The sequence below is a fragment of the Calliphora vicina genome, chromosome 2, assembly GCF_958450345.1.
Source record: "Calliphora vicina chromosome 2, idCalVici1.1, whole genome shotgun sequence".
NCBI lineage: Eukaryota > Metazoa > Arthropoda > Insecta > Diptera > Calliphoridae > Calliphora > Calliphora vicina.
Window position 1 is genome coordinate 127,691,686 of NC_088781.1, and position 19,009 is coordinate 127,710,694.

The following is a 19,009-nucleotide window of genomic DNA, read 5'->3' on the forward strand; positions in this document are numbered from 1 at the left end:
TTGAGCTACACAAAGACCTATGATTGAAGCTAAAATTGATCTTAATAAGAACCTACGATTGAAGCCAAAATTGATCTGAATAAAGACCTGCGATTGAAGCTAAAATTGGTCTGAAAAAGACCTACGATTGATGATAATATTGATCTGAATAAACACCTACGATTGAAGCTAAAATTGAGCTACATAAATACCTACGATTGAAGCTAAAATTGAACTAACAAAACCCTTCGATTGAAGCAAAAATTTATTTATATAAAGACCTACGATTGAAGCTAAAATTGAGCTACACAAAGACCTGCGATTGAAACTAAAATTGAGCTACACAAAGACCTACGATTGAAGCTAAAATTGATCTGAATAAGAACCTACGATTGAAGCCAAAATTGATCTGAATAAAGAATTGAAGCTAAAATTGGTCTGAATAAAGACCTACGATTGATGATAATATTGATCTGAATAAATACCTACGATTGAAGCTAAAATTGAACTAACAAATGACCTACGATTGAAGCAAAAATTTAACTGTAGAAAGACATAAGATTGAACGTAATACTGAACCACAGAAAGACCTATGATTGGAGCTAAAATTAAACTACGTAATGACCTACGATTTAAGCTTAAATTGAGCTACACAAAGACCTATGATTGAAGCTAAAAATTAACTACATAAAGACCTGCAATTGAAGCTAAAATTAATCTGAATAAAGACCTACGATTGAAGCTTACATTAAACTATATACAGACTTACGATTGAAGCAAAAATTTATCTGAATAAAGAACTATAATTGATGCTAAAATTGAGCTACATAATGATCTACGATTGAAGCTAAAATTGAGCTACACGTACGACCTACGATTAATGCTAAACTTGAGCTGCACAAAGACCTGCGATTGAAGCTGAACTTGAGCTGTACAAAGACCTACGATTGAAGCTAAAACTGAACAATATAAAGACCTGCGATTGAAGCCAAAATTGATCTGAATAAAGACCTGCGATTGAAGCTAAAATTCAACAATATAAAGACCTGCGATTGAAGCTAAGATTGATCTGAATAAAGACCTAAGTTTGGAGCTAAAATTAAATAATATAAAGACCTGCGATTGATTCTAAAATTGATACAATATAAAGCCCTACAATTTAAGCTGAAATTGAACAATATAAAGACCTGCGATTGATGCTAAAATTTATCTGAATAAAGATCTACGATTGAAGCTAAAATTGAGCTACACAAAGACCTGCGATTGATGCTAAAATTTATCTGAATAAAAACCTACGATTGATGCTAAAATTTATCTGAATAAAGACCTATGATTGAAGCTAAAATTGTTCTGCATAAAGACCTGCGGCTGAAGCTAAAATTGGTTTGAATAAAGACCTTGGATTGAAGCTAAAATTGAACTACATAAAGACCTTCGATTGAAGCAAAAATTGACCAACATAATGACCAACTATTGAAGCAAAAATTGATCTGAATAGAGTCCTAGGATTGAAGCTAAAATTGAACTACATAAAGGCCTACTATTGAAACCTAAATTGAGCTACACAAGGACCTATGATTGAAGCTAAAATGAACTACATAAAGACTTACAATTGCATCTTAAATTTAACTACATGAATATCTATGATTGAAGCTAAAACTTTACTATATAAAGACCTGCAATTGGTCTGAATAAAGACCTACAATTGAAGCTAAAATTGAGCTACACAAGACCTACGATTGAAGCTAGAATTGATCTAAATAAAGAACTACGATTGAAGCTAAAATTGACCTACATATAGAAATACGATTGAAGTTTAAAATGAGCAGCAAAGACCTGGCGGTATATTTAATGCAACTAATTATATTTTATATGAATTAAATAACTTGCTTAAGTTATGAAGCTAAATATGGATGTTGCACTTTTGTACTCCTGCGACTCCCTATTATCATATTTCATGTCTATTTTTAAATGCGTTTACTTCATGACTATTGACTTGTAATTATTAGGTAAATATTCCATGGATATGTATGTAAATATACAGAACTGTTTTTGGGGCCATAAATTATTTTTAATATAGACTGAATTTGTACAAAAAAAAATAAAATAAAACAAACCATAAGAGTAGAAAAAAAGTTATACTGTTATCTACGGAAACCAAAAAAAAAAAAAAATAACAAAAGAACAGAAAAAACAGTAAACAAAATTAAACAATGTATGATAAAATAATGTAAAAATAGAATCTAGTTCAGCAGCTAATTTTTTGGATGGAGAGTTAAGGAAAATTTTTGAGGAATGTTTTTGTTAAATATTAGACTGATATATGGCCTACAAATTTAAGTCAAGGACTAATGGACATAAACAGCTATAAATATCGCCATTGTTAAACATTTCATTCAACAAAAATTATGCTCAAATATTGTTATCTTAGAGGTAACTGCATCCATCGGAAATTTAGAACACAAAAACAATATTTTTTGAACCCTATTTCAGTTAATTGTGCACGGGTTCATTTGGATTTTAATGAGTCACAATATATTAAAAAAAAATTGTTAAATTTAAAACAAAGCACACATTTCAAATGTTTAATTTTTTGTAATTTTTCTATAGCCTTTGTTTAATGGAATATTGCTCTCTTTTTGTCTAAAAATTTTTATTCAAATTAGATAATAATAAAAAAAAGAAGCCGCTATAAAATAAATAAACAAATATTTGCTTGGATACTAGATAATAACTTAATTGCATTTACTTGAACCCAAAAAAATAAACAAAAAAAGTTAGACAAATAATACAGTTTGGTGAATAAAAAACATTTTTTGAAAGCAATAAAACACTGGCAGCTGGCTGTAAAAAAATAACTAAATTTTATAATGGTTTATGACTTAGGAAGCAACTCATTTTTGGAATATGTAACTGGAAGTAGTATTTTACAGGCAATCCAGCCTTACGATAAGAATTACAACATATAGACAAGTAGTTTATCTGGTGGGTAGATTAGACGAGATTCGCATTAGAACAGAACTAGAACAGAACTAGAACAGAACTAGAACAGAACTAGAACAGAACTAGAACAGAACTAGAACAGAACTAGAACAGAACTAGAACAGAACTAGAACAGAACTAGAACAGAACTAGAACAGAACTAGAACAGAACTAGAACAGAACTAGAACAGAACTAGAACAGAACTAGAACAGAACTAGAACAGAACTAGAACAGAACTAGAACAGAACTAGAACAGAACTAGAACAGAACTAGAACAGAACTAGAACAGAACTAGAACAGAACTAGAACAGAACTAGAACAGAACTAGAACAGAACTAGAACAGAACTAGAACAGAACTAGAACAGAACTAGAACAGAACTAGAACAGAACTAGAACAGAACTAGAACAGAACTAGAACAGAACTAGAACAGAACTAGAACAGAACTAGAACAGAACTAGAACAGAACTAGAACAGAACTAGAACAGAACTAGAACAGAACTAGAACAGAACTAGAACAGAACTAGAACAGAACTAGAACAGAACTAGAACAGAACTAGAACAGAACTAGAACAGAACTAGAACAGAACTAGAACAGAACTAGAACAGAACTAGAACAGAACTAGAACAGAACTAGAACAGAACTAGAACAGAACTAGAACAGAACTAGAACAGAACTAGAACAGAACTAGAACAGAACTAGAACAGAACTAGAACAGAACTAGAACAGAACTAGAACAGAACTAGAACAGAACTAGAACAGAACTAGAACAGAACTAGAACAGAACTAGAACAGAACTAGAACAGAACTAGAACAGAACTAGAACAGAACTAGAACAGAACTAGAACAGAACTAGAACAGAACTAGAACAGAACTAGAACAGAACTAGAACAGAACTAGAACAGAACTAGAACAGAACTAGAACAGAACTAGAACAGAACTAGAACAGAACTAGAACAGAACTAGAACAGAACTAGAACAGAACTAGAACAGAACTAGAACAGAACTAGAACAGAACTAGAACAGAACTAGAACAGAACTAGAACAGAACTAGAACAGAACTAGAACAGAACTAGAACAGAACTAGAACAGAACTAGAACAGAACTAGAACAGAACTAGAACAGAACTAGAACAGAACTAGAACAGAACTAGAACAGAACTAGAACAGAACTAGAACAGAACTAGAACAGAACTAGAACAGAACTAGAACAGAACTAGAACAGAACTAGAACAGAACTAGAACAGAACTAGAACAGAACTAGAACAGAACTAGAACAGAACTAGAACAGAACTAGAACAGAACTAGAACAGAACTAGAACAGAACTAGAACAGAACTAGAACAGAACTAGAACAGAACTAGAACAGAACTAGAACAGAACTAGAACAGAACTAGAACAGAACTAGAACAGAACTAGAACAGAACTAGAACAGAACTAGAACAGAACTAGAACAGAACTAGAACAGAACTAGAACAGAACTAGAACAGAACTAGAACAGAACTAGAACAGAACTAGAACAGAACTAGAACAGAACTAGAACAGAACTAGAACAGAACTAGAACAGAACTAGAACAGAACTAGAACAGAACTAGAACAGAACTAGAACAGAACTAGAACAGAACTAGAACAGAACTAGAACAGAACTAGAACAGAACTAGAACAGAACTAGAACAGAACTAGAACAGAACTAGAACAGAACTAGAACAGAACTAGAACAGAACTAGAACAGAACTAGAACAGAACTAGAACAGAACTAGAACAGAACTAGAACAGAACTAGAACAGAACTAGAACAGAACTAGAACAGAACTAGAACAGAACTAGAACAGAACTAGAACAGAACTAGAACAGAACTAGAACAGAACTAGAACAAAACTAGAACAGAACTAGAACAGAACTAGAACAGAACTAGAACAGAACTAGAACAGAACTAGAACAGAACTAGAACAGAACTAGAACAGAACTAGAACAGAACTAGAACAGAACTAGAACAGAACTAGAACAGAACTAGAACAGAACTAGAACAGAACTAGAACAGAACTAGAACAGAACTAGAACAGAACTAGAACAGAACTAGAACAGAACTAGAACAGAACTAGAACAGAACTAGAACAGAACTAGAACAGAACTAGAACAGAACTAGAACAGAACTAGAACAGAACTAGAACAGAACTAGAACAGAACTAGAACAGAACTAGAACAGAACTAGAACAGAACTAGAACAGAACTAGAACAGAACTAGAACAGAACTAGAACAGAACTAGAACAGAACTAGAACAGAACTAGAACAGAACTAGAACAGAACTAGAACAGAACTAGAACAGAACTAGAACAGAACTAGAACAGAACTAGAACAGAACTAGAACAGAACTAGAACAGAACTAGAACAGAACAGAACAGAACTAGAACAGAACAGAACTAGAACAGAACTAGAACAGAACTAGAACAGAACTAGAACAGAACTAGAACAGAACTAGAACAGAACTAGAACAGAACTAGAACAGAACTAGAACAGAACTAGAACAGAACTAGAACAGAACTAGAACAGAACTAGAACAGAACTAGAACAGAACTAGAACAGAACTAGAACAGAACTAGAACAGAACTAGAACAGAACTAGAACAGAACTAGAACAGAACTAGAACAGAACTAGAACAGAACTAGAACAGAACTAGAACAGAACTAGAACAGAACTAGAACAGAACTAGAACAGAACTAGAACAGAACTAGAACAGAACTAGAACAGAACTAGAACAGAACTAGAACAGAACTAGAACAGAACTAGAACAGAACTAGAACAGAACTAGAACAGAACTAGAACAGAACTAGAACAGAACTAGAACAGAACTAGAACAGAACTAGAACAGAACTAGAACAGAACTAGAACAGAACTAGAACAGAACTAGAACAGAACTAGAACAGAACTAGAACAGAACTAGAACAGAACTAGAACAGAACTAGAACAGAACTAGAACAGAACTAGAACAGAACTAGAACAGAACTAGAACAGAACTAGAACAGAACTAGAACAGAACTAGAACAGAACTAGAACAGAACTAGAACAGAACTAGAACAGAACTAGAACAGAACTAGAACAGAACTAGAACAGAACTAGAACAGAACTAGAACAGAACTAGAACAGAACTAGAACAGAACTAGAACAGAACTAGAACAGAACCAGAACAGAACTAGAACAGAACTAGAACAATTCTATAATAGAATTAATTAAGAAAAACCTGCCTAACTATTTGCATTCATAATTTATTTATTTAGCTCTCTATTTCAATACAATATTTAATTTTTGCTTTGATTACTAATCTCTCTTGCTGTCATTTGTTTTCCTAAATCATTTATTGTATTTATTTTGTGCAATAAATTAGCAATTAAGTGCAAAATAAAAGTGAACAATACATATTTTCAGACTTTCGAGTTGAAGGTAAATGAAATGAAACGAAAGTGTAAAAATATTTATTTTTTTTTAAACACAATTACAAAAAAGAGCCAGTCAGAACTATGCAAGCAAAATAAATGCTTTTAAATAAAGTCAATAAACAGTAAAATGTTTAAGAATGAAAAGTAATTAACTATTAATAAAAAATAAGATCTAAACAAATATTGAAATAGTGTTTAAGAGATGTTGAATTAAACTGGCTGCAGGGTTAACACTGATTTGGGAAGGCTGATTGCAAGGCAGTTGGAAATAAATGTTGAACCCTGAAGGAATAGAAACAAGGGGTTTGAAATAGTTATATTGAAATTGTAGTAAATAGCATGCTGCCTTGTTTTAATACATGATAAGCCTTTATTTCAGATTTAGTGAGTTTGAAACACTGTTTTTACTTTGCTAAATTTAATAGACAGTTAAGAACTATAGTTTTTAATTTCCTTTTCTTTAATTTAACTACATTTAAAATAATATTATGAAGTTTTAACTTGTTTATCAAATAAAAATCATTTGTACTTTAAACTCGTTATGACTACTGTCAAAATGTTTGTTATTTTATTATATTTTTTGTATAATACTAACTGCTTTTGCTGTTTAAAATTTAAACTTTCATGACCTTGCATATTGAACTAGTTTTGAGAGAAAATTTTCCCTTTTAAACGGATATCAAATGTCAATATAAATTAGGAAAGTTTTCTTGTTCAAAAAAAAACTACTTGTACTTATGGAGAATAAAAACTACGGAGAATAAAAAAAATTCCCAAAACAAACCTTGACATTTTTATTATTTTATAAGGAAAAAAATTAACAAGCTGTAACATTTAAATTGACAGGAATGAGTCACAATAGGAAAAGATTGCAAAGATTTCTGTATGAATGTATTACTGTACTAGAACTAAAACAAAATTTTAATAAAATTTAAGAACAAAGGACTGAACTAAATCTTGATCCTAAATACCAAAATCTTAATTGATTTATTTCTATATTTTCACATAATTCTTGTGTTTGAGCTGGGGTATTTACCCTTTTTTTAAATCTGTATCTACTTCGTAACTATTTACAAATTTTATGCCTATTCATTTAATTAAGAAATTGTTTTGTTTGTCTTTAAGTAGAATATGGTGTCAATTTATTTTTTTTCTCTATATTAATTTCATTTTTTAATTTTAAAATATTGTAATTCTTTTTTTTACAATTTTTTCCCTGTTTTTTTTTTTGTTAATAAAAACTGAACTACGGTGACGTTAACAAATAAGTCAATATACGTAATAACACAGTTATATTAACAAATATTTAATTGAAATTTTAAAAATAATAATGAAAATAAATAAGGTTTAATAATGTGTTTATTAAAGTTAAATCAACAATAAACAACATTTATGAAAATTGACATAATTAAATTAAAGTTTGCACAGGAGAGCAGCAGAGAATAACAAAAATAATGACGTTATTAAAAAGAAACAACAATTATTTGTATTATTATAGATAGAAATTCTTAAGAAATTCTTAAAAAATAGACCAATATAATGTGGACTAATGTAGACAGTATGGTTTGATTTTCAATTCCTACCAGCTTAAACCACTGCTGAGTGTAACCCCTTAGAATTTTCTAAATATCGTTTAAATTATGCTATTACAGCATGATTTATTTAAGGCTTTTAAAAAGCGGAAATATTTACAAAATGTTAAACAAATTACAGATAATTGATTTACTCAATTGATTTACTTCAATAGTTCATTGATTGCAAGGCAGCCAGCCGTGTTTGTAAATTAAACGTTTTAGATAAAACAATTAAATTTAAATATGAAATAAACATAAATATTACAAACAAGTTTTAGCTAAAGCAAATTACTTTACAGAAGGAAAATATTTGTACAGTAAGTTCAAAAACCTACAGCACATTCATAACTGAAATAAAACTGCAAATGAACTACAACCTTAATTATAACCCATACGTGAACTGGAACGTGAAATATAATCTGAACTAGACCCTAAACTAGAACCTGAATTAGAACCTGAATTATAACATGAACTAGAACCTGAACTAGAAACTGAACCAGGAACTGAACTAGAAACTGAACTAGAACCTGAACTAGAAACTGAACTATAACCTGAATTAGAACCTGAATTAGAACATGAACTAGAACCTGAACTAGAAACTGAACTAGAACCTAAACTAGAACCTGAATTAGAACATGAACTAGACCCTGAACCAGGAACTGAACTAGAAACTGAACTAGAAACTGAACTAGAAACTGAACTAGAAACTGAACTAGAAACTGAACTAGAACTAAACTAGAAACTGAAATAGAACCTGAACTAGAAACTGAACAAGAAACTGAACTAGAAACTGAACTTGAAACTGAACTAGAAACTGAACTAGAAACTGAACTAGAAACTGAACTAGAAACTGAACTAGAAACTGAACTAGAAACTGAACTAGAAACTGAACTAGAAACTGAACTAGAAACTGAACTAAAAACTGAACTAGAAACTGAACTAGAAACTGAACTAGAAACTGAACAAGAAACTGAACTAGAAACTGAACTAGAAACTGAACTAGAAACTGAACAAGAAACTGAACTAGAAACTGAACTAGAAACTGAACTAGAAACTGAACTAGAACTGAACTAGAACTGAACTAGAACTGAACTAGAACTGAACTAGAACTGAACTAGAACTAGAACTGAACTAGAACTGAACTAGAACTGAACTAGAACTGAACTAGAACTGAACTAGAACTGAACTAGAACTGAACTAGAACTGAACTAGAACTGAACTAGAACTGAACTAGAACTGAACTAGAACTGAACTAGAACTGAACTAGAACTGAACTAGAACTGAACTAGAACTGAACTAGAACTGAACTAGAACTGAACTAGAACTGAACTAGAACTGAACTAGAACTGAACTAGAACTGAACTAGAACTGAACTAGAACTGAACTAGAACTGAACTAGAACTGAACTAGAACTGAACTAGAACTGAACTAGAACTGAACTAGAACTGAACTAGAACTGAACTAGAACTGAACTAGAACTGAACTAGAACTGAACTAGAACTGAACTAGAACTGAACTAGAACTGAACTAGAACTGAACTAGAACTGAACTAGAACTGAACTAGAACTGAACTAGAACTGAACTAGAACTGAACTAGAACTGAACTAGAACTGAACTAGAACTGAACTAGAACTGAACTAGAACTGAACTAGAACTGAACTAGAACTGAACTAGAACTGAACTAGAACTGAACTAGAACTGAACTAGAACTGAACTAGAACTGAACTAGAACTGAACTAGAACTGAACTAGAACTGAACTAGAACTGAACTAGAACTGAACTAGAACTGAACTAGAACTGAACTAGAACTGAACTAGAACTGAACTAGAACTGAACTAGAACTGAACTAGAACTGAACTAGAACTGAACTAGAACTGAACTAGAACTGAACTAGAACTGAACTAGAACTGAACTAGAACTGAACTAGAACTGAACTAGAACTGAACTAGAACTGAACTAGAACTGAACTAGAACTGAACTAGAACTGAACTAGAACTGAACTAGAACTGAACTAGAACTGAACTAGAACTGAACTAGAACTGAACTAGAACTGAACTAGAACTGAACTAGAACTGAACTAGAACTGAACTAGAACTGAACTAGAACTGAACTAGAACTGAACTAGAACTGAACTAGAACTGAACTAGAACTGAACTAGAACTGAACTAGAACTGAACTAGAACTGAACTAGAACTGAACTAGAACTGAACTAGAACTGAGCTAGAAACTGAAAAAGAACCTGAACATGAACCTAAAATGAAACCTGACCTGAACTGGTGCCATTACAATACAGTGAAAACCAAAGGCTCTTTCTTTTAATCATATTTTAGATTTTGTAAAGATCATTAATTTTTTCTCCAACAGTGAGTTTTTTTTAAAAAGTTTTATGTTTTTCAAAATGTTTCTGCTTTCAAATTAAATTCTCACACACTTGCTAAATGACTCAGTAAATACAATTTAAAAAAAAATATGAATAAAAATCTTTCAGGTAGCTGGAATAATCTAGCATGAGTATGCGATTTTCTTCACGATTTATATACAGACAAACTTCTATCAAATAGACTTGAACTTTAAATTATACTATTAGTATCAAAATGAAAGAAAACAATTAACAGTGCTAAATTCGGCTGTGGCGAATATTATATACCCTTCACCAAAGTGAAGGAAAATGTTTAAAAAAATTGTTGTTAAAAAAAAATTCAGTGAAAACCGTGTTGGTAAAAAATTGGTAAAAAAAAAGTTTTGTTGAAACCCAAGGGTAGTACAACCTTCCTGCTTGAAAGCTAGTGCGAGAGTAGCGAGGCAGTCGTGGTTATTTGCTTATATCTCAGCCATTTTTGGGCCGGTTTTCTTGATTTTAAGTATTAAAATAAGTTGGACTATAGCGGATATATTGATGTATTAATCATTTATGAAAGCTATTGGTGATCTTCAATAAGTTGATTTCAACAACGAGCCAGAACATAAATACGTTATGGGGTCGCAATTGAAAAATGTAGAAATTACAAACGGAATGACAAACTTATACCACTCATGGTTAAGGGTATTAAAACACAAATTTTTCATTATTAACAAATTGCTTTATTCAGAGTATTAAATCAAAATTTCAAATGTGCAAAATTATGTTAATGGTAGGAGAAAAGTTTCTGTTTCTGGTGCGTGTTTTTAAGTAAACAGATGTTCAAATATGAGACATTGTAGACGGAATGTATAAGTTTTAACTTCAAACCATAAAATTGTGTAGATTTTGTAAATAAAAAAATAAGTCTAAATAATAAAAGAGTTGCTGGAGAAAAATTGTAAAAATTCTTGAAAAATGTTTTCTACAGTAATTAATACTTTGGATATTTTAACGTATGGTGGGTGGGTATAAATAGTAGCAAAAATTCAACAGATGTTGTTTATCATTGTCAAATATAGACATTTTATTTACACCCTGTCGTGTTTAATACATATGTTAAACATTTTATTGTCAACAATGATGATTTTTTTATTTTTTTTTTTTATAGAAAACTTAAAAAGAAAACATCTTCATTTGATTGATTTTTGCAAACGTGTAGAGATTATAAAAATTTATATGGGTTTTATAACAATTTGAAATTATACAAAAATTGTGGGTGCTGGTTATAAGTATAGAATCTAAAACTAGATGTTTTATATTAATTTAAATTGATTAAAAATCGATGTTTTTAGAATACTCCCTGATTTAATTTCAATTTAGACTTTGTATTTTGTAATTTTGATGGACAGGAAAATATTCAAACAAATGATAACAAACCAAAATTGGAACATTTGGAATCTTTGGGTTTTTTCCTCGAATAAATAAACTAGAATTTTTAACTTAAATCAAGTTGTGTTTAAGCCTTAAATTATATTGAGGATTTAGTAAACCCCTTAAGCTAGGCAACATTTTTGTGCATAAATTCCTAGTTAAGAAAGTTTAAACTTTATTTATTCATAAAGATTTAAATATTTTACCTTATTTACTTTTAAATAAATGTTTATTTAATCATTTAATATGACTACCATTGAACCATCACGTGTATATTGTTTTCTTTTTTTTAAAAAAAACTTGCTAAAATTTTAGCTTTTTCTTAAACACCATTTTATAGTTGGAACTGCCTTCAAATTAAACGAGGCTGGTGTGAGAAATTTAATTGAATTTTATACTATTTTTTTTAAAGTAAAAGCCATTAGTTTAAATAACTATCTACTTAAAAGGCTTTTCCTGTTCTTTATGGCTTGAAAATGGCCTTTAGAAATCTACATATTTTGTCACACTTATAATTATATGTTAGAAAATTAATTCAGTGTCCTTAAGGGTTTGTATAGCTTTGCTTTGCATTTTTGCAAACCATTTTTTTTTAACATTCCCAGCCAACCTGCAATAATTTATGTTATAAAGTGGTCATTTACAATGGCCATACATATGCTTATAGTTGTGGTTCATTTGCATATTGTTAGGCGCTAGTTTGTTTATATAAACAGTTGGAAAATTAGGGTGGTGGAGATTTATAAGGTCAATAATTAGTAATTTTTTGTTTGTTTAAATATTTTTAAGGGCCAACATTTTAACATATTATATAAGGCTTCTAAAGGTCTAGTTAAAAAGTTTAGTTTAATATGAAAATTATGATTTTTAATTGAAATGTATTAAATTTATATAATTGACCTTTGACCTCTTATATTTTTAAAGTTATTTAGATATGGTTTTTGATTTTAGTCAAATTGATCATATAATAAAAAAAAATATCATACGACCTTTGACCTATTTTAATATTTTTATACCCTTCACCTTCGTGAGAAGTTTAAGTTTATCATTCCGTTTTAATTTCCACAATATAATTTTCCGAACTTATAAAGTATATATAAATTCTGGATCCTTATAGATAGCGGAGTTGATTAAGCCATGTCCGTCTGTCTGTTGAAATCACCTTTCCGAAGCCCCCAAATAACTTAGATACACAATTCATATATCAATATCTCCGGAATTCTTCCGGCTATTAAAAATCGAGAAAATCGATCTACAAATGGCTGAGATATAAGGAAAAAACCAGGAGAACCTACATTTTTGGCCTATATCTGGATTACTAAGTCATTAATATAGACAATATGGATATCTAACGATAGATATTTCAAAGACCTTTGCAACGACGAACAGTGGTATGAGAAAATAAAAATGGTTTATGAATGTTTTGTAATGAAGTTTTACACTTATATAGCTTTTTTTTATTGAAAATGGAAAAATGAAAACAACTTTTAAAATTTGTAATCAGGAATCCCGCAATTCCCAAAAAAGTATTGAAAAATTCCAAAAATGGGATTTTTTCGTTTTTTGGCTATAATTTCCATACTAGGAGCGGGGTTATCGGAAACCCTTACAAAATAAATAAGAATATATTGGGCTATCTAAAACAGATTATTATTTGATTGATTATAGTTGAATTTTACATAAAAAATTGGCATTTTTTGAATGGACCTGGTCCCCTCGGTATAAAAATTATAATTTTTTTTTTCATTTAAAGCTAACTTTAGCTTTTCAAAAATTACAAATTCATTATACATCCTCTTAGAAATTTTTTAGATAACTTAAAAAGAATAAAAGTACTTTTTCCTAAAAAATAGCGAAAAATCGCATTTTTTAATTTTTTTAAATTCAAATGCATGTAACTTTGGTCTCAGTCATGATTTTTAACAATATTATTTTTTTTAACATAAATTCTTTCTTTATTTGATATATACATCTGTTGTTAATCCTATAAAAAAAGTGGAGAAAATCGGGAAATATTTGGCACCGCGGTCATCAAAAAACTGGAGTAGGGTGAGTAAAAATTTAATTTTCAAATGCGAATATTTCCTAAGCTATAAAAGATAATTTATAGCTACGACGAGGTTTTATGTAGTGCTCGATGAGAAGATTCTATATATGTAAGTGTTTTGAAATTCAAAACTTAAACTCGACAACACTTCCTCTTTGTGTATGTGAAATTTCGTTTAAATTGGACTAAGGGTTTAGTAGTTCCAGATTTATTTCCCTCTTTTTTTTCTCATATAAGACCATAGTAAGTTGGACCTGCATGTACAGTGGTGGTCGCCAATTTAAGACAAATACTTGAATTTTTTTCATCAGAGTGCGATAGAGTCAAAATAAAAAGAACCTCTAATGGTATGAAATTTATTATTAATATATCTAGTTTCTGAAAAATGTTTGGAAAAATCGGTAAAACATATATGGACAAAGATATGTGGAAATACGTTGACCCACCTCAGCGAACATCCGCTGTTAATAACATGATATGACCGAAACTAATGGAACTAAAAATACGAAATTTGGTCCGAATATTTTATAATAATAACAAGTAAGAGTACTATATTTTAAATACCCTCCACCTAAATATGATGGTATAACAACTGAAATAATATAACAATTGTTAGAAAGAGTAGTTTACGCAGAAGATATTTTATTTCAAATGTACAAAAAATTTTATCTAATTCAGCAATTTATAACTGAAATTCCTATTAGAACGTTTGACACAGTTAATTATTGTCTTTTAATTGAGAAATTGTCGTGTAAATTTAATTTTTCTAAATCTTCGTGTAAATTATTATTTTCTTACATAGGTAACCGTAAAAGTTTGTTGGAACTGGGTTAAACGATCTACAATATCTGAGTGTCAAAGTGGCGCACAGTGGTATGAGAAAAAAAAGAGGGAAATAAATCTGTAACTTCTAAACCCTTAGTCCGATTTTAATGAAATTTCACATGCGCAAAGGGGAAGTGTTGTCGAGTTTAAGTCTGGACCTCATGAAATGAAATTTAACAATTTATATACTTAATAATTAGTTAATACGTTTGGATCGACCCTTTTTACCTCAAGTGAAGAAACAGAGTATAAAACAAGTTTTCGGAAATGAACTTTATATGGGGACTACGGTCAAATGTGGGCCGATCCACAAAAAATTTGGGGTTGTAAGTTTTTTAAGCACGAAACTTATTTTTCCTGAATTTTGTGTGGATACTGCAATTTTGTAGGCATTTACAGACCATATAACCATATTTCGGGAAGAAATTTGTATGGGGGCTAGGAGAAATCATGGACCGATTCTTATAATTTTCGCCAAAGTTAGTCCCTTTAACATAAAAATAACGTGTGTACAATTTTATGGTATTATCTGCAATATATTTGCACAAATATCGAAAACTATGTTAAAATTATCAAGTTTTTTTTTAGGTTGTCTCACATTTTGGTTCATAACTCTGGTTCCACTGAACCGATTTTGCTGATTTTCAATACCAAACTGCTTAGGAGAACAATAAACATTTTTTTTGTAAGTTTACCAATTTTGTTTGCCTATTTTGTGACGTGAGCGTGTTTTACACAGACAGACAGACAGACAGACAGACAGAAGGACATGGCTCAATCGACTTAGAATTTCAAAAGGATCAATAATATATATACTTTGTTGGGTCTCAGATGAATATTTCTCAATGTTACACACGGAATGACAAACTTATATATACCCTCATTCACCACTTATGGTGGGGGAGGGTATAAAAATATAATGATATAAATGTGAGAAAATATGTTTATTAAAAAAAAAAATTGTTGGTCAAGTTGTAGAAAAATTGTATGTGTGAATATGTATGAATTGACACAGTCGAATAAAAAACACTTGTGTGTTAAAACGGTCCTCATGCATACATATTTGTTTAAATATTTGAAAAAATAATTGACAATCACGTGGAATTTAGCAAACAATTGTTGTCTTAAATTCCTGGCCACCACTGTAGTACTGGGTCAAAATCTGAAAAAAATATTTTTTTAATCCAAATTTTTTTTCACCAAAAGTTTTTTTCGCTAAATATTAAAAAAAAATTAAATTAAAAAATTATTTTTTTTAAAATTTAAAAAATTTTAAATTTCAAACTTAAAAAAAAAAATTTTAAAAAAACAATTCGAAACATTTTTTTTTCCAAAAAATTAAAAAAACATCTGGAAAAAAATTAATTTTTTTTACCTAAAAGTATTTAAAATTTTTATTTTGAAGTAAAACAGTCGAATATAGCTCTCATACTTGTTTCTTCTAAAATTGTAATTTTTCTATACAAATCTTAAACAATTGGCAAATTGCCATTTTAGTTATCAAATTTTATTCGGTGTATGACTTCAAAATGCTGGATTGTTTTCCAAATTTTTAGCTTTCTTTTTTTGAAACAATTGTAGAATAAAAATTTATTCAAAGTATTGGGCTATGACCTTTTCCCAACTTTCTGGCAATATATGGATTCCGAGTCAAAAGGACTGCTTAACTTTTGAGGCCAAGACCGAATCAAGCTAATATCGGATATTCTGCTTCAAAGTGAAGGGTATCCCAGAGAGAGTGTTTTGCATCGATCGAAACCAAAAGTAGTCGGACGGGTCAAGGTCTGGACTATATGGCGGGTGCGGCAAAACTTCCTAACCACTTCATTTTAAATACTTTTGAACAGGTATTGCAACATGTGGCCGAGCGTTGACATGATGGAATAACTATTACGAATTCATATCTGGCTGTATATTCTGGGCATTTTTTGGTCAATGCTCGCTTAAAACGAATCAGTTGCGTTCGTTACAGGTTCCCCGTGATGATCTGGTGAGGTTTATGCATCTCATAATAGATATGACACTTTTGCTCCCTTCAAATACAGATAATTACCTTAGAGCCATGGATATTTGACTTTAGTGTCGATTTGGCTGGTTGGCCGTGCAAAATCGTCATTCAAGGGCTCCCGGCTTCAAATTGTATGGTACCCAATTTCCCTGTTTTTGCAAATTCTGATTAAGTAGCTGCCAATGATTTTGTAAGCTCTTGTTGAGTTGACAACAATCTTCTGGATTAATGTCTCTAATTCTTGGTCTTCAAACATTTTTTGCTGACATGTGCGATCCTTGTCTTCTGTGGCAAAATCACCACTTCTGAACTGAACCAACCATCTGTCGCACGTTTAAACTGATGGAACACATTCATCATAAGATTTGTTGAGCAATCGGTGTGCTTCAGCGGCACTTTTTTCCAAATTAAAGAAGTAAAGCAAAACTTCCCGCATATGACACTTTGTTGGCACAAAATTTGACATTTATTGTTCAATATCTAAGTGAGAATGATACAAAATCTTACATGACCTTTGACCTATATCAAAATTTTCTCTTTTAGAATTGAAATTTTTTATACAGATCTTATACAATTAGCGAAATGCCATTTTAATTATAAAATTTAGATTTAAAACTTATTAAAGCTTAATATTTTCTACTTTACTGAGTGACCTTTGTAATGAAAGGTCACTTGTAAGCTAGTAATTAATAACATTTTCCAAGCTCTACAAATATCGTACTTTTATTTGTGTAATTATACTAAGTATTTTTAGCCCAAAAGGCTACAAGTTCGTTTGAAATAGATTCAGATGACATTGCACAATTTATTTGACCTTTGACCTCATTTATTATTCTTCTGTTAAAAATTCCATTAAAATTTCTTCTAATGGCAAATTGCCAGTTTAATTAAAACATTTTAATTTAAAATTCATTATAAATTCATTTCTTCTAAAACTATTGAGTGACCTTTGTAATTAAAGGTCAACTGTAAGCTAGTAATTCATAATATATTTCAAGCTTTTTAACTATATTTCTATTTGTTTAAAAAAATGGGAAGTATTTTTAGTACAAAAGGTGACAAATTTATTGAAAATATATTTAGCTTATATTGGAATATGTAAGTACAAGCAACTTATTCGAATTTAAATTTAAAATTGTTTGAACTTTGACCTAATTAGAATATGAGGCCAGATATGAAACCGTAATATTCCATCAAAAAAAGTTTTACCTCTTCTAGAAATAAGTTGCTCCCTAATGTTATTTTATATATAAAACAAGCTATTTGACCCAGAAGTAAACAATTTTGCTAAAAGAAGGACAATTGTTTATGTTTTTTTATTATTTGTGGCCAAGACCACATAGAAATGGGAACAATTTCTAATTCATATTCAAGACTAGGGCATAAATATTAATCAAACACACGTAAAACAAAGAAAATAAAAAAAAATCTACAATAAAATTCAAAGAATTGTTAAATACCACAACTTTATAAATAAAAGTGAACCTTTTTCTAATAAAGATTTATATTAAGAAATTAGTTTTTGTTTTAAATGAAATTATTTAAATATAAGAGTACTTACACAATATTTTGTTTTATATTAAAGCTGATAAAAATCTCCTCCTTATTTCCTTTTGTTTTCTTTTTTTTAAATTATAATCAATTCAAATCAATAATTAATTTAGAACCCTTATTTCTTCGCTGGGGTTCCTGCTCGTCCATATATCATATACTTTTCATTTGCCTCTGCTGCTGATCTTTCAAATCTTTTTGTTCTTTTATATGCAATAGGAAATTCTGTTCCCTATCATAATCAGTCCAAATTTTGAAATTTTTATAGGGCACTGCCACTGTGGTGGTGGTTATTGTAGCAGTCACCGGATCCTTGGCCGGCCTCAAAGCTCTCTCTGTCGTGGTGGTGGTGGTGAAGCTTTTCTGTTTGGAATTCTTTATTATGGTAGTTTTAGAGTCGGGATTCTGGATTTCTATTTCCTGGGGATCTTGAAAGGTTATGGTGCGTCGCCTGGTCTGTGTTAAGGCCAGATTGCGACTTAAACGTTTTGTATGCTCCTCGACAATTGTTATGCTCAAATCATGCATGACCACTTACAGATTGTTTTGGGTGGATATTAATTGATTTTGATTTATTTTCAAATGATGATTAAATTTGTTATTGTTATTTATTGTGTTTTTCTTAAGTTTTTTTGAAACTGATTAATTCTTGGTTGATATTTTGGTTTGTTTTATATTCAACTTTTATGAACATTTAAAGGAGTTGGTTTTGAACACTTTTTAAGAGTAAAATTTTTCACACTTTTAAATTATTTTATCACGAACACTAGATTTTTGTTAATTTTTAAGATTTTTTTAATAAACAGTATTAATAATTGGTTTGTTTCTATTAAATTCA

The 19,009-nt window shown here is 30.3% G+C and overlaps 1 protein-coding gene across 1 annotated transcript in view; it reads right to left on the reverse strand.

Moving 5' to 3' along the window:
- Positions 1-18,320, reverse strand: part of Pkg21D (Protein kinase, cGMP-dependent at 21D) — a 55,867-nt gene extending 37,547 nt beyond the window's left edge. Inside the window, exon 1 of the mRNA XM_065501407.1 lies at positions 18,182-18,320. The gene's annotated coding sequence lies outside the window, so the exon portion shown is untranslated. The remainder of the gene's footprint in view (positions 1-18,181) is intronic.
- Positions 18,321-19,009: the final 689 nt, after the last annotated feature.